Genomic DNA, 18,380 nt, shown 5'->3' with positions numbered 1-18,380 from the left:
ACGAAATTTACAAAGCGAAAGTTTTATGGAGATCTGAACTTTTTTGGCAATGATCGAAAAGTTTAAGGTATGGAAGCTCCTTATTAGCGCAAGGACATTGCTTCTGCTGTTAAAAATAGACTTTTTAACGGTGGAGTTTGGTTAAATGTTGCCGACAAAGATTCCATGGCTTCGACGAGCGGTTGTATTTTTCAAACTGCTGTGTTTATTTGTTAATGGCATGGAAACTCTCTTGTTTAAGCGGTCTAAATTTACATATTATGTAAATTTTAATTATATAAATTGTATAATATAATTTTCAAATGGCTTCGACTTAATATGGGCGAGTGATAAGTACACTCAAATGCGGCAAAGTAGACCCCCAACGTTGACTTCTAAAACGAGAAAAAAGAACGTATTATGTTTCTTACAACCTTTAGTTTCGCTTCTCGTTGATATTTCCCCGGATAATTCCGCATTTTTACGGGAACATATGCCTAAGCAGCTGTGAAGTTTCTAAACCTGAGTCACGGGTATTTATTGAGCAAGCCGGATAGCTCGAAATCTCAAAGAAATCTCTAAATTTTTTGCACTTAATTTGGCATCCACATTGTGTTTGAGATGAACAGCATTTTGTTGATGTGAAAATTGCCCTTCCGAGTGAAATCGTGGATTGTACTTGATATATTGAGTATTTGTGTGCTTTTACAAGTTGACGTGTTGAGCTAAAAAGTAATGAAACTATTTGAATAACTGCGAACATCTTTTGCTATATTCCTTATCACCAATTTAATAATTGTTGTACAGAAAAGTCAGCCCCGTTACGTTCCCTCGAGCAAGAAATATTCTAAAAGTACGTCGTTGAATTTTTCCGTCCCATTCTGTATTGACGCGTGGTCCCTACTCGACCAGATTAAAAGGAAATTAAGCGAAATCTCCAAAAATTCTAATTGTACTTTTGAATTACCTAGAGGTGTAGAAAGAAAAAACTCATAATCGTTTTTAATCATAAATTGCCCCCATAAGTGTAATTTCGCATATAATCTTTGTGTCTGCACATCGTCGTCAAGCGAAGACCAAAGCAACTCTCCAAAACTGATGTGCTTTGCGGAAGGCTACTTCTTGCAGCATATAATTTTTTCGGCACAAAATTTATCCCTTTTTATTCCTTTTTATTTTTGATGGCTTTAAAAACAAGCAAAATACTGAAAGAGAGTTTGGCTACATATTTTTGTTTATGTATTTAAAGATCCCGCCGTGTAGTGCGCGAAATATATTCGTGGGGTACACGAAAGCTGAACTAGCGCATGCGCAACAAATTTCCCAGCTGTTGCCATAATGTCTCATTTTAGCCCCACCGTCTCGTTTTGCCCCGCATTACCCTAATGCAACAGGGAAACGGGTGATTTCACTTTACCTTTTAGTACGACTGTGCCTGAAAAATTTGAAACATCAGCTATCGGCTTTACATTTAATTTATGCCATTTCAAATATTGAAAGTAGTAGGTCTGGCTAGTTCAGGAAATATTTTGGTGGGCTTGAAATGGCGAGGGGTTGCTGCATCCATGTATTTCTAGTGTTTCTGTAAGTTGTACCAAACGATGTGCTTTTACGATCGGTGCACCCAAGATACGGTATTAAACAGCTTCCTAGAATTTCCGAAGGATCAAATTTCAAAAAATTAAGTATCGCGGCTTCGAACACTTACGGGGTGGACATTCATCTTTACTAAAATGAATACGCCTACGCTTGTAAATTAAAATTTACATAGCTGCATAAACCCATTTTCCACTTAGCTTAATTTTATGCGCGGATCAAAATTGGTCTTTGTTTTTCTTCACTCTACTTCCTCATGAACTAGACCGACCAAAACGGTAAATATAACGTATTTATTTTTTTACAAAAAGCGGTTTTCGGTTTTATAATTGTATTTTATAACAGTATGAAAAGTAATTTCCTATATTCTATGTCGTCTTGCTCTTTTATAGTAAGCCGTCCAGTTGCAACATCATTTTACTATTTTGAAAAGGCATTCTCTTTACTATTCCCGAACAGGTGTTAACAATTCTATAAGGTTGAAAACATGCATCCTTTCGCATAATATAGGTCCCAAATGAAAGGGAAAGGCACGTGGTTCAATACGTGATCGTTAAAATGAATCAGCTTTCCGCATTGGAAGTTTTGACTTATTGAGATTTTAATGGTAGGCAAATAATTATACAAAAAAGCAAAAACTGCAATATATACTATGAAAATGTTTGCCAGCAAATATACTAAAATTAAAATTAGCATGTTGCACTCCATTGCTTGGAGGTTGCAACGTATGCAGAACAGAACTGCCACTATTTAGCAATTACGTTCAAGGAAATATTATATGCACTAAGCCCTAAAGGTTAAACAAAACAAAGTTCGACATTTTACGGTAGCGAACGAATCTGGTAGTCTCAAGCAATAAAAACAATGTTCTCAACGTAGGCTTCGTTCGTTAATGAGGCCTGAGTCATTTGTAGGGCATGTATGCTAACCATATGCAATAACATGCTAATTTAAACTATCCGTATCAAAGTAACTAATCCATGGCCATCTTGACCGAAATGCCTTTAAGTAACGCTTATGAGCGGTTTTTTATCAATGACCAGGATTCCTTAGCTCAAAAACTCGCCTGAACAAGCCAGGAATAAATAATGCTAATAATACTGTTTACCCATTGTATATTTTTATACAAAAAATTCTGTTTTTATTTTACACCTCACTACGCTCGGGCTAATTCTATTGTTATATTATTACAGAGCGAGAAAATTTGGTTTTAACATTACATGTATATATCACGCGTTCATTCTTATAGATCGAAGCGTGTGTTCCTATTGCTCGAAGCGTGCTCTGATCGGTCGAAACCGTTAAAAAAATGTTTAAGAATTTCTTTTATGCGGAATCATTGCTAACTCAAACGTGAATCAGGATACAATTTTCACCTTTTAAACTATTAGTTGAAAGAACGAGGATAAAGTGATACTGGGCAAATTTTTGACGAAATTGACATTACTGAAATCAATGATATATCAGCAATTGATACTAAATTATTGGGATAATCTTTCCTCAAATTTTTCGTCCGCTCAAATCCTGGGATTTAATTTTGTATTCATAGCTACGTTCAGGCAAGTGTTCGATTCCCTCCATGACTTGGCGAATACAAACAAAACGAGCACAGCATCAATTAGTTATGACGTTAATATTTAAAGAACTGTAAACATTAGAAGATAATTTATACTAAACGGGAGTGAATGACTAGGTTAAGATCACTTTCAGATGAAGATCACTTTTTACCGTCGGAAAAATAATTACTGCAGAGATCAAGAAATCATTGATTTCAGTTTTTTAAAGCACCTTGTAAATTCCTAGGTTATGTCTAATATAGCCAGATGCAGACATATAATCATAATTGATTTGCGATTGTTTGCACCGAATATCGGATCAATAAATATTCTTCTCTAAAACTATTCTTTGTTAGCAGCGACTACCAACATTCCCACTTAACTCCAAGCGTTGAAAGTGCCATGCAGTGTCTAATATGCAGGCATCTTTATACATATGTATGTCAGGAAAGAAAATTTTCTTTACCGACTCGCGTGCTGTCTTCCATTTTACAAAATTATATAGCTTCCATGCGCTAAAATTAGCTATATGTCTCTAACGAAGCGTGATGTTGACAGGCAATAATATTTTCACGATACTGTATACAACAGAAAATCCTTGTATCTCTTAAATTATCAACAAAGATTTTAGCTTTGCGCGCACATGAGTGAACTCATGGCGCCACTTCAAGCGTCACGCAATCTGACGCTGTGTAGTTTGTCTCGGCCATACATTTAGTTTCATGCAATCTCATTTTGTCTACACGTTATAATCCAATTTTCTCTTCCATGTTTCCGTGTCGACGAGTCGAGGGACCATCGAAAGACGAGAGGAAAAATGCCGAACAAAACGGAGTAAAAAATGTAGTGTAGATAACATAATTCGCACACGAATGTATAAATTAGTGAATAAGAATTCGAATCTTCTTTCGAATTCCTTTCTTATCTTAAGTCTTTCTAATCGATTGCGTTTACTGCTATGATTGCAGAATAAGAATTGCTTGTAACTTAATTCCTTCCAGAGCCAAAATTAAAAAATCGAAAGCCGTCCTTTCCCGTTTGACTCCCCCTTCCGGTTTGAATTTCCTTTCCCGTTTGATTTTCGGCACACATGCTGTGTTCCATTTTGCAAAATTATATATTTTTTTATTTGTGTCAATATTAAAATTGTTAACTATATGTCTCTAACGAATGCGTGATGTCATGCAATAACATTTCCAAGATACTCTATGCTGCAGAACTGCTATAGAACACTATACTGCAAATCATCCCTTGACTTAATTCTTGAACAAGATCCCGTTAATTAAATAACGCTTAGCTATGTATAAGAGGTTCTTTATCAAAGTCCAGAATTCCTTAGCTCAAATATTATTCGACTAAAAAGTCCACGAAAAGTATCATGAAAAAATATATAATTTAAGGAAAAATATTTAGGCAAATTACAAAACATTTAAAGCTCCTACCTTCACTTATGCGCTTAAAATTCCTCATTGCACAAGGTTTGCCATCTATCGCAGGTTGTGCGTTCACCGTTGGCAAAATTACCAGTAACAGCGCATTTAAAATTAACATTTTGCAGTAGAAATATAAATGCGAAGTGTTACGCCTGCATGTGTTCCAATGAGTCAACTGCATGTACTGGCATCGATTGCGCCAGGCATTTATATATTAGTGCTTTAATTGAATAGCAGGTGTTTTTGTCACTGAGTTAATTTGTTATGATCTTTTTCTCAAACGCGATCTAGAGGACACAGCGACTTGAATATTTAAAAGACTCAATATTAATATAATATTCAAAGACTAAATATTAATATGATCGTATACTATTTAGTGGACCAGGATCTTCATTATCAAGTTCCGTTCTTGTTTAAATCGTAAACGCTCAAGAACTTCCATATATGAATTGATAAATAAAAAATTAGTCGCCATGCGACATATTCGAGAAGGTTTACACTATTTCTAAATTTCTATAATTGGATTTACAAAAGTAAAAAGGATAATGTCTTTCTAATCGTTCGCTTTCACTCCTATTTTTGCTTAAGTTAATGACATATGTTAATTTATATGCTCCAAACACGAAAGTAAACAGCCAAAATCCAAAAACAGCCAAATGTAAAAAAAATAGAAAAGCCTATAGTTCATAATCAATTTAACTGTCAACTGAAATTGTAACTATTAATGCTTCAGTTAAATGCATATTACATGCAGCTTTTGCTGTAGTGCGAGTGCAAATTTTGCTGTAAAATAACATGCATATATCACGCCGGTTTTAGATTGGTGAAAGCCCTTCTTTGAGTCCGACCATCCAAGCCGGAAACAATTGAAAAATTGTTTCAGAATTTCTTTATTCTCATGGCATCATTATGACGAATCTAGAAAATTTCGGCAACTCATGATAAATAAGTCGGCAATTCCTACTAATGTAATGAATTGGATAATTTTTGCTCAAATCATTCGCATGTTCCCCTAATGGCAGTTTAATTTTGAGTTCAATCAGTTATGTAGGAAGTAGTTCTCTCGTGACTTGACGAATACAAACATGAACAAAACAGGCACAGCACTAATTTAGTCGTTAATATTTAAAGAACTGTAAACATTAGACGATAATTTTCGCATCACGGCCGAAAAGAATAAGAAGGCTTGAATTTTCGGCTCTGTTAATTTCAATTAATGAAAACGTCGTTTGCTTTTTGCCCACTGAAAAATAATCACAGAGATCAAGACATCATTAATATTATTTTTGAAAAAATTCATCAATTCATGTTTTTGAATCAAACTTGTAAATACCCGTTGCTACGTATACCTAAATGCTTTAACCAGCTGCAGACGAACGTGTTTATAGCATCACATAATTATTTGCGACTGAAGATGAAGAATCACTTCGCCAAATATTCTTTATATTAGCCCTGCAAGCTAAAGATTGTTGAGAAAAGTTCAATCATTTTTAGTAACGGTATATTTTGACATGGAAATATATTTCTCGGATAAATTTGATAAGAAGGCTCACTACCCTTATCAAGAGCCAGTCATCTTGTAGAGTCCCACTTAAAATGCCGAGTATCAAAACTATTTTCCAACAAAAAAATGAAAATCCGTCGTATAACACGAGATTGGAAATAGAAATTAAGGCGCCTTACTTAAATTTATTAAATAAATTTTGCAATCCTGTCATTCTGAAGACAAAACAATATTTCCCGGAACTCAGTGAGTTCGGTAAATTCAAACGAACCCGAGTCAGTAACTTCGCTCTTATATTAAAATCATTATTATCAGTGTTACACGATCCCTTGTATATATGTCGTTATATACGCACATGAATGTTATATCGTCGGCATAAACAGGGTCGTATGGGAAACAGCTCAAAATCTACGACCATATGCAGTACAACGAAGGGCTATTTATCGTCCTTATATAATGCATGTTGTGCGCGGACCAAGTCATAAACTGCACTAACTAATCGTTCCGCCTGCATTTACAACTATGTACCTTTTTGTCCGTTCTTCGTTGTGCATTCGGCGAAGTGTCGTTTGCGTTTGTTAATCGTATGTGAACACCAAGGTTTCTACTGGTGCATATCTTAAATATAGCTATATATTCAGCTATTATATCCAAACTGTCACAGCATGCACATTTTGCAAAATTCGTCTGGTGCAAAAGATCCAGGGTAATGGAGACAGGGCCGTATAGTTACTTCAATTTCCTTCACTATATATTCCTCAAAATTGCTTTACCGTAACACCGGTTTAAAATTGATAGCTACCTTGACATTAGAAATATTGAAAGGTCACAGAAATAAAAATACTACTGGAAATAAAAATCACTACGTTCTCTATAAAATAATCAACATACTGACAGAGTTTGTTCCGGCCGTGATGAAGGATACAATTATTGGATGAGGCTGAGCATGATGTCATATTATTCAGACCAAGGTCAATGTTATACGCCACTACATCCGGGGCGCGGGGTGGATATTATTCACTTAATGTATGCTCCCGAGGGAAATAGTAAGTTTTGTTTTCCCAAGAGTCTGAATGTTCGTCGAGGGAAACATTGAGACTCGAGGAATAACAAAAACATGCATGTTACACGACAATTTCATTTCAAAAAACTTTGTTATGGCAATATGCGGGCAACAATTTTTCACTTGTTTCTCTGGCGGGAAACATTCATTTAAAGTCATGTGACTACGAATGAACCAATCACATTTAAAATACACAACACCTATATAACACTTCCGTATGTCTCGTTTGGGGGTGACATAACGCAAGTTTCAAAAATTTTCCCGACATTTTCATTGTTGCTGTTGTGAAAATGCAAATGTATAACACGAATTCACGCTGGGAATACAAACTAAAACACTTAAAAGACATCTTTAAATAAGTAAAATTTATTCTAATTTAAAGTTCGCTTTTACAACGGTCTTTCGCGGCGTCTTTCTTGTCGTCTTTGTTTGTATTTTTGTCTTATTAACCTTGGGAATACAAATTAAAACACTGAAAGGACATCTTTTGATAAGTAAAAATTATTCTAGTTTAAAGTTCGCTTTTACAACGGTCTTTTGCGGCGTCTTTCTTGTCGTCTTTGTGTGTATTTTTGTCACTAAGATTTTAGTCCATATAATAAACAGACATTACACGGTTGTCTCGAAAATATGGATTTATGTAATTTCAGTGCAAAAACAATGTCTCACGAATGAGATACTGTTTTAAGTTTTTGACACGATTTGTGAGATACTGTTTTTGGCATATTTACTCGCAACCGTGTAATATCCTATATATACACGCGCGTAAAAGTCTAAATCCTTGTTATAGGTCATATTATTTGAATAATGTTAATGCTTTAAAGCTTTGTTTAAATTCATTTGCATTCGATTCCGCACACAAAAAGTTGGACGTCCGAAACAGGCCTTAGAACTAAAGGCCGTGTTACACGGTGCAATTTTCTTTGCAACTTGCAATGCAATTCTACTTTTGAGAGATGCTTTTCTACTTTTCATGCACGTTTCTTCTGCAAGACTCTTAGAGGTAGAATTGCATTGCAAGTTGCAAGAAAAATTGCACCGTGTAATTAAGAGAATAAAGAACTTAGTTTCAACATATTTTAGTATATGCACAGACCTATTAATTAATTAATAAAAATTTAGAAGCCTTTCAAAAACAGCCTTCATAATAATATTGATATATCGTTATATGGAAACATATTTTCTCATAATTATACGCATATGTTATATATATTTGTTCGGCTTAAATGACACGGGATACACAAAAATAATATGCCAGGTTGGAATAATATCTATTGGGTCAAATCCAGCGTACACACTAAGCTATGTCCTTACACGCCTTAGCAATTTCTGCGGTGTCGTCCCAACGTACAGCAAATACTAAACATTTTTGAAAATCTCCGTCTCGCAATATTTCCACGCGCTCTTTTCTATCTGCTTGGGTTGGCGTTATTTCGGTTGTGTTAAAACGAAAAGTTGTACTTCTTATAGAGCCTTTTTACAGAATCTATTTATCTTTCTTACTTCGCAAGATATTGGTGATCAAAATCATTGGCTATCGAGATATATCCGCCATCTTGTTTTATAATCAGATCTAATTAGGTGCATGACGCAAAAGCAGAGTTAAGGCTTAAAATATAACAATTGCATCATTTTTTGCATGTTCATGGTTTAATTTAGAACTCTTAGAATTCAAACGTTATAACTTGAGATACGTGCGATTCTAATACAATAGAACTATCACTTCGCCGGATCATTAATTTAATTTGAAGCTACAAAACGAGTTTTCACCCAGCTTATATCACCCAACGCATATCAGAGCAAGAATATGCATATCCAAAATGGCGGATGGAAGATTATTTCATTCGAAAATATCTTGAGAAGTAATAAAGTGAACTAAAATCCGCGTAAACGAATTTTGTAAATAATCATGACGTTCTTTTAAAGAAGACATAATTTTTACGGCCGTATCCCTTTAATTATCCGTTTGCCTTTAAAATATGATGTGCATTGTGCACTCAAAATGACCGATTAATTCCCCGACCACCAATAACCTTTATTATTTTTGAAAAATTAATATAATAGTTAAAATAACAAAAACCGACTAAATAACACCGTAATAACACCGTAATAATAACCGAGCCGGACGAAGGTTCGGCGAAGGTGCTAACATTGCCCGAAGATTGAAAAACTACACCCGGGTATTCTGTTATGGACGCAATGGACGCCCGGCGTTTTGTCAGGAGTGCGAATTGGCGAAATGTGGTTGCCTAGGTATCTGGAGGGCACGAAAACTTTGCACTATCCTTGGATCCCTAGTTATACACCCTGTATTATACACAGCGTGCTAAAACGGACAGACCAGACCGGTCCAGTGGTATTTCAGTACAGACAGATTACTGGTATTCTAGCGGGTTCAAAGAACTCTGCATTCAAGTATATCAAGATCGCATTGGCCTAGGGCAGTCTCAACGCTATATTCCTAACGAAATACTCCATTGCAGTCTAACAAGATTTCAGCAGCTTTGGTTAAATATATGGTACCACTGGTTGCAATTGCTTTAAGGAAAGCGTCAACAATCCTTACGTCAGTTCTATTTCTCGAATAGATTTATTGAACAACAAGAATTATAAGTATCATTTTTATATTTTAATGCAAAAATTCATACATTCACCACTACAAAAATTAATGAACAGGTTCTTGATGTTAGCTACCAAGTGTACCACGTGTGTTAACTGTATCACCACGTTAAACCTATAACCACGTTAAACTGTACCACCACGTAGTTAAACCATGTGTTAACTATATCACCACGAAGGCGAAAACTTTAAATGGCAATGCATCACTCTTTTATCCACGGGTTTGATCCACGGATCAAAACTGAATATTCTCTTCGTGTACATCAGTGAGGTCATTTTAATTTCACTTTTGTTTTCTTTTCTTGCAAAGTCTGATATTTTGTGACAGCAATATCAATCATTTTCATGAGATGTTCTCCATACTGCAAAATGACATTTTGGAGCGTAAGAATTATTTCTTTTGGAAATGACAAATTATAATGATTGACCATGGATAAAATGATTGGGGTGAATATGGAAAGAGAATCGAACTGGAAAACAAGTCAAATGCTCATGAGCATGTCGTTCCGCTCTATTTTTCGCTTTAACGAGTAGGGTCCGTTTGTACGAAAGCTGGATAGCACTATCAACCGACATTCGAAATTTGATCGTAGTTCAGCATATAACCTGGTATTAAATCATCGTATTCTTACATTGAGATTTCTTTTTAACAACTCTAAGCTACAATTTACAGGTATGTTTACAACGCTATCCAGCTTTCGCACAACCGGCCCCAGTTCCTAGAGTCGTTCTTGTAAAAATGGTTTTTCATTTCATTTTTGATTCTTAATCTTTTTTTTCGGTTTAGGCCCCGAGGGCCTACCTCGAATAACAAAAGCCGTGTTTCGTACTACGACATAAGCCTACTGAACCGAGATGTCTACTATGTCCGAGAAATCTGTGAATCTACAAGTTAAAAATACAAATATAAATATATCATACCGTTGGGTTTTCCAGAGTTGAAATAAAATTACGAAGTTTTATGTCTCGATATTTCTCTAAGCATTTGGTCATACGTTCTAGCTAGAAGAAAAGTAAAAAAATTGTTAACTAACGATAGTTGGAAAACACTATAGATGAAAGGCAACAAAATTTCGCGGAATAATGTATAAATAATATTGTTATAAATGATAATTGCCCACATTCGGTAGTTTAAATAAGTCGGAAAATGTCAATTAAAAATCAAAATATGATGACCAATGACCGGAAATGTCAAAACCAAAAATACTAATTCTATGAAAAGCAGCCACTATCTTAAATGGTAAATATAATACACGCCCCTATAAAAATCAATGTTTACTAATAGGCTACGTGTATACAAATACAATTAAAAATAAATACAAATACAAAATCAAACTCAATACAAAAATCTAAAATCGTTATTAGAAGCAAAGGAAAATTATCATCGCGTAAATTCGCGCTCTACCCCTACACTTAATAATTAAGACATGCATGATTATTTATACAGCAAACGTAATATTAGCATCATACACTAACAGGGTGCTTAGTTACCATCGTGCACCCTGTTATGGTTGGCATTATATATATCAGTGGCGTAGGAAGCATGATTATTGGGGCACATATTCTTTTATTCATGTTGTGCAAGATCAATTTTTTTTACATATTCTTTTATTCATGTTGTGCAAGATCAATTTTTTTTAAATCGATTGTCTTTACAAGTCTGTTAACATGAATATATGAATATGTGCCCCCCCCCCATTATCCTGCAACTCGCCATCATTAGGCACCTTTAGCTATATAGCAGTAATTATGAGTTTGTCTACGAGTATAAGATTCGTCATTTGCTTTTGCCTACGCCATCTGACGAAAATTCTACGTAGTGGATCGTAGGGGCATAGATCGAAGATGGACAGATGTCCTTCTCAGAAATAAAAATGTCCCAAGGCAGCCATCTTGCATCTACCATTTCGGCAAGTGTTTATTGCGTAATGTTGCGTGATATTCGTCATTTGTCATTACGTCACTGCTTTTACGCTCTCTGCCGTCAGTGCCGTGTCACCTATTTCACTAATGTTTTAGTATTTAGCTATAGAGATAAAAATTAATTACTCCGGCGCCAGCGACGGAGTTGAAAATTCGCCCCGGTTTTTTTGTTTTCTTTTTTTTTTTCGTCGTCGCAAGTCTGAAATGGCGCGAAACATTCTAGTATTTGAAATGTGTATGTAAGCGTATTTATCTACGTCCCAGTCTTATCTGCCAAGAGTTGTGGTGCACAGCTTTGGCTAATTTTCCGATGCGCGATTCGATTTCGCTCGTATGATACGGCAATTCCTCCAAGAGGAACAAATAAACCGTTGTTTTCATCCTGTTCGATTAAGTTTAGATTGAATTGGCGTAAGAATATATTTAATACATGTAGATTCTGGTCCTATTTTAATAATATCGCTGTTTCGTTTAACAAGATGATGTGGTCGTGTATGGGCGCGTTGACACGTCGTAGTTTGCACAGGATTGAAGATTTAATATGTAACTATAAGCGCGAATTACAAAGGCAAAGTGTAAGACAAAGTGAATGTATCATGCGGTTTATTTACATTTTTGAACAATTAAACTTCTATACTTTTTAAAGTACGATGTGCTTCTGAATTTCGCGATCGAACATTTATAGGTTCGCAAGGCATCTAAATGCGAAAATGAACTGTGTTGTTTATGTTCAGAAGCTCTATATTAAAGACTGCCACGTGCGCCGGAGTTAACGCCAGACCAGGCGTTTTAATTAAAAATAAATTTATTAATTTATATGAGTTAAAAGCCAACAAATTACTACGAAAACGGTAGAAAGAGTACAAAATTCACAGGCAGCAATTAGCCCATGCACAGCAAGTATTGTGCCGTGTGCATGCATGACCTGTAGCTACATTTGGGGAAAACTTGAGGACACAAAATAATACCTAGTTACACTTCTGATAATACGTATGTGGCGGCTTGATGTCGTAAGCAAACAACACGCAAGGATGACGAATCTTGTTTGTACTCGTAGTCTTATACTCGTATAGTAACTGCTAAAGCTCTATATTGTTTTTGGTAACAGCAACTATAAAACTAATCTCAAAATGAATTCACCTTTTCTTCTAAGAATATTGAAGTGACGGGAAAACAAGACCAAAAGTGCCGAAGTAACTCGGTAATTGCATATATAATGTTGCCGTAGTTCTCTTTGCAACGTTTGGAGACCATGGCCTAAACAAAAATGCACAATTTAATGATAAATTGAGTTGTTTCACATAAAAAATATACAAATAGCTTATTATAATTCTTCAGGAAAAGAGCAGAAATAAGAGGAGATTGATTTAAATAAATCTCATCTCGTTTCATCTCGGGATATATTATCTCATAAATATATTCCCTTCCGAAAAGCTCCCAGACAAAATGTTTTAATAAATCTTTTTTTTTAAAAGTTTTCTTTAATCAGTTAATGAAGCGATGAACAAATATAATCAAATCACTTGAAGGAAAAATATTACGACTGCACGCAATGCCAAAAAAAAAACACGAACAAACGATGAATTGGCAATTAATAATTAACATACCGTTAATTTCGGACATTGTATCTCTCATGAACAGGCCACCAGGTGAGAATTCGGTAAGAACTTCGCAAGCACAGTCGCTGCTGAGAGTCTAATTTAGAGAACGTTGGCATAACATCTATTATTATTATCATAAATAGTCTACCTACTAACATGTTACATACCGAAAAAGCGCGAAATAGGTAGCATGCAATGACTAGGCATGACCAGCTATAGGTTACATATTAGTATAACGAATTAGATCTATATATGGCTAAGCTGATAGATGAAAACACTATTTTAAAAATAATGTATATTTACCCCCAATGATAAAAAGATAGAAAGGCGTTTGTTTAATACAAAAATCGTTTATACGTGTATGCTACCCGCTAACACAGAAAAAATCGGTTCTGTAATGAACGTAATTATTCAAGAAAAACTATACAAGATAAATATCTAAAGCCGCTTTTATTGAAAGAAATACCGTACATTCGTCTGTACCTTGACAAGCTCTGGTTGCCATGATCTGATGTCCATGGAACATCTTTCGGCATAAGATGTGAGATTATCTGTACCATTGGTATACGAGTTTACCTTGTGAGGTGCCTAGATAATGAGTTGACACATTTCCCGGACAGTATATAAATATTGCATGGCACTGCAGTACAAAAGCTATTTTTTTATAAATAACTTAAGAAAAAGATCTTAATTTTTATTAATTCGATTCAATTATAAATCCTCACAACACTATTTTACAACGAACAACGAATAACGAACAGCGATTAACGATGTTTTATATTTTGTGCTTTTTGAGTACAATAGGGAGTCCTCCAGAGATCACTGAGCTGAGTCCAATAGAAAGTTCTCGATTATTTAAACTCAGAAACCGATTTTTGTTAATACACCATTTGCCCTTCATTAAACAAAAAAAGAATTGCATTAACATAATTTAAAATATTCAGAAATACAAATCGAAATCTCAATAGCGCATTTTGTGCAAGTCAATAAGCGTAAAAAGATATTCAATAGTAACAATTTGTTCGGTCATGTGTTAAAGCTGAAAACCATTAGTCAAAGATGGAAATTCAATAAGAATACAAAGAACATTCAAAAACCGCAAAATACATTTTCGTTTGAACACAATAAACCTTCAATTAGAGAATAAAGTAATTTCGTTAAGGTTGTTATGAACACAAATATATACTCGTAAAAAGCGTTGCGCAAGCGGAAATGACCCAATCAAATTTTTTGGTTAGTTACTCATTTGCATTGGGAATCTTCGATAAAAATCGTTTCGTTCAACATCATCTTGGGCTTTTTGCGAGTTTGTTATACGTTGAGTACTGTCAGAATGGCACAACGTCGAAGAATATCACAACAAGACAAAGAACGGTTGGTTAGAGCATTCGAAGAACAGGATCAAGACTACCTGGCTTTGGCTGAAACTTTAGCAATAAATCGTTCAACTGCCAGGAGTATAGTTTGCTCGATATCTGCGAGAAGGACGAATTGAAGAACAACCACGTGGAGGACGCCTCAATGTTCGATTTGATAATTAAGTTAACTGATTCATGAGAGATAAAATATCGTGTTATTTAATTTTGACTTATCCGCCATTTAAGTAAACAGGCTTGATACAACCGCCCCTGCTTGTCTAAAACCCATGTGTTGTTAAAATTACTTATTTCTGTAATTGAACGTTTCTTGTGTTCAAAGAAAAACGTCTTTTGTGTTTTTGAATGTGCTTTGTATTCTTATTGAATTTCATCTCTGATTAATGGTTTTCAGTTTTAACGCATGACCAAGCAAATTGTTACTATTGAATAGCTTTTTACGCTTATTGACTTGCACAAAATGCGCTATTGAGATTCCGATTTGTATTTCTGAATATTTTAAATTATGTTAATGCCATTCTTTTTTTGTTTAAGAAGGGCAAATGGTGTAATTCCTCTTTTAGTGTATCAATTTTAACATGTTATAATACAATTATGAGATAGAATAATGTCTACATAGATGAAAATAGTTGAGATTTCACACAATAACGTAGTACCTGTGTTGTTTCCACTGCAATTCCCTGACAAAACTGATTTTTGTCTTTTATTTTTCAAAGCTACTGATTCGTTCGTAGTTTCCTCCTCCAAATCCTCATATCTTACCATGTCTCGAAGTCGAGCCTGATAAAATAATTCAATTGTCAATTACATGTGTTACAACCGTGGGTCGAACTAGAAGCTCTACTTTTTAAATTTAATTGGCAAGCAGGTTATAAAAGCATAAAATGCTAGCTGTCTAAATTTGACTATCTACTTTAGTCTTATTGACTATCTACTTTAGTCTTATATGTCGTTAATACAATTTAGAGGAATTTTACTAAAACGCCATTTTTTTTTGCCTATGCCATAAGGTCAATATCTTATGCCGCGTTTACACTACATTCATTTATTGGCAGGGTACGGTTAAAATGGGTACGCTTAAAAAGGTCGGGCACGAGTACCCATTTTAGGTTTGGCGTGCCGATAATTTGAGTGTAGTGTAAACGGGACTGATAAGGTTTCCTAATATATCTTCAATTAGGGAAAGACCTAAGAGTAATCTATATTATTACTCTAACCCTTACTTAAAAGCTTGTTTTTAATTAGAAAACTGTCTAAACATGCCCCATGACCTGAGTAAATAATACGAAGGGCTTGTTTTGAATTGTTTCATTTATACATCTCTACCCGGCCCAAATGAAAAATAAAATAGCGGGACACATTACCACTTTTATCGGTGGTTCATCCATGCTGTTCGTCGACTTTTCATTTACAACCTGGGAACTATTAAATGTTTGGAAAGCTGCCATGTGAATGTCATGGACGATGGACGTTTTCGTAAGTTATGCGCGTGCGTGAGTTTAACACGAGTTGACACTGGTAACTAGCAAAGGTTGCAAACGTACGATTAGCATGTTGGCATGAATGCCATTTTAAAAATTTTCCGTAAAATGAAGTGTTCAGCTATTGGTAACAGATAAACTGAATAACGAGACGATTCATCGAGTTGTGCATCTGCTAGTTTAATCCATGAATTCATGAAAATACAACCTATGGCATGTATTATCAATCCTCACAATTTACATTTTATTCAATACTTTTAACAGTATCGCGATTAATTGCTCAAGAACACTTAAAAGCCTGTTTTGGAGTATATTGAAAACTATGATTGTGCCTATTTTCATGTAAAATATGACACGAAAACAATTTTTGCTTTCCATTTAGCCTATCCTTTCCATCACCCTAATAGCAACCATAACATGCACAATTTGAATTTTATATATATGAACAATTCTCCAAGGCAAGTCAGGCGGTTAATTCAGAATCTAAAGTTATGCCGTGCTGTCTAATTTTAAGTGTGGTCATTATCGGACATTCGCCTCCGATTCGGTTTGTTTTAAACGCCATGCATGACCAGGATGAATATATTAATATAGTTGAGATAATCTGTCTATCGTCTCTACAATGCGCGCTATGAATAGTACTTTTTTTCACAGGTCCTAAATATGCATCAGTAACATGTTTGCGAAGACAATTATCATGTATGTTACTTACGGAGTGTCCGCGTATGACTTGAGTACCATAGAGCTCTGATGATTGAACCGACGAAACAGGTTGTCGTTTTTGCTTTTCTGATCGGAAGAGTCAGAAGACTGTTGTTTATGACCATAGCCCTAGAATATAAAATACTCATCATTTGTTGGAAAGATTGGCAATAAGGATACTACTTTAAGTGGTGGTGTATTGTATATTCTTTATACCAATAAAGAATAAATTTTGTTTACTGTATGTCTGGCAAAAATATAAAGAGTTACATTCTCTTTGTGGTATCCAGGAATTCTCGAAAACAATTAATGTTTTCCCGGTATATATACGGTACGTATAAACGTATAGAAAAGGTTAAATTTCTTTGAACTTTCAACGTGGTGCCAACAATGCTGTCAACGCGTGAACACAGTATTTTACGTATAAAGATTGCCAAAAACATTTGTTGTTTGTTTCAAAACAAACCTGGTCAGAAAGAGGAGATTCCTCTGAAATATCCAACAAACGATCATAGAAATTTGAGAGCTTTTGTTCCAGAAATTCTAAACAAGTAGATAAAAATTAGGATATATAACTAGTTGGTTGAAATTACTTTGTTGAAAAAACCCCCCCGGCTAATTAATCACTATAATAGGTAGAATTTGCAGTAGAATTAATTGATAAAATTGAATAAATGAAATACAGTATGTAATAATAACCAAACACAGAAAATATACCGTTCAATCTTATCTTTACCACCGCATACGTTACCTAGCTGATTATATTGATAGGTTTCCTCGCCCTTGCGTACCCAGGAACCAAAAATGTAACAGAAGGTTTGCGGCAGCTCCTTTTATTCCTTACATTACTGTACATACCTTGTTCATCCTTATTTGCACATTCCAAAAACAGATCCGACGAAGTCTTTTGACGATCACGATGAAAGAAATGAGACTGAAAAACTTGGTCCAAAATTCCTTCTCGCTCATCTGAAGGTAAAGAATTGATAGCGAATCACTATAAAGCAGTTTCGATGCGGATGATATTGCGATTAGTGTATAGCTATGATAGATTTTTTTCGCTTCAGCTATGTGAATAACATGAAAATACAGTAGTTTGGATTTACGGATTAGCTCGCACAGCATTTAGGAGAATATCAATGCAGGTTTTTGTAGAAATAAACCACATACCACATATTACAGCTGACTAATAATTTATATAAAACCATGTAAAGACTATCACCTGGTCAGGAACGTTTTCCAAGTGTTTCTTCTTAACTAAAACAAAATAATAACCGGTTAGGGCAGATAAACAAACTTGGCCTCTTAGCAGGGTTGCACAGCTTGTTGTAGCTACATTTGTAACTTTTCTTTTGATCGGATCCACACTCCACAGTAGACAACATGCAAGGTGGAATTTCGTTTTAAACTAGTCGATATATCTATTTACATTTTTCAGGAAAAGCCAATCGGAATGCCTTAATTTTTAATACGTACTGTATACTTCATGTAAAATGGCAAATAATAGAGAGTTTTAGTTTCACGTTTTCTCGTCAACCGCTAACCAT

The 18,380-nt window shown here is 35.0% G+C and overlaps 1 pseudogene; it reads right to left on the bottom strand.

The window, feature by feature from the left end:
• The window catches only part of LOC114539631, a 37,550-nt pseudogene that overhangs the window by 15,201 nt on the left and 3,969 nt on the right, over window positions 1-18,380 (bottom strand).

Source organism: Dendronephthya gigantea, unplaced genomic scaffold, assembly GCF_004324835.1.
Source record: "Dendronephthya gigantea isolate DGI-Jeju-01 unplaced genomic scaffold, DenGig_1.0 000209F, whole genome shotgun sequence".
In the NCBI taxonomy this organism is placed as follows: Eukaryota; Metazoa; Cnidaria; class Anthozoa; order Malacalcyonacea; family Nephtheidae; genus Dendronephthya; species Dendronephthya gigantea.
Note: the sequence above shows the minus strand (reverse complement) of the source record. Positions and strands in the feature narration are given on the sequence as shown.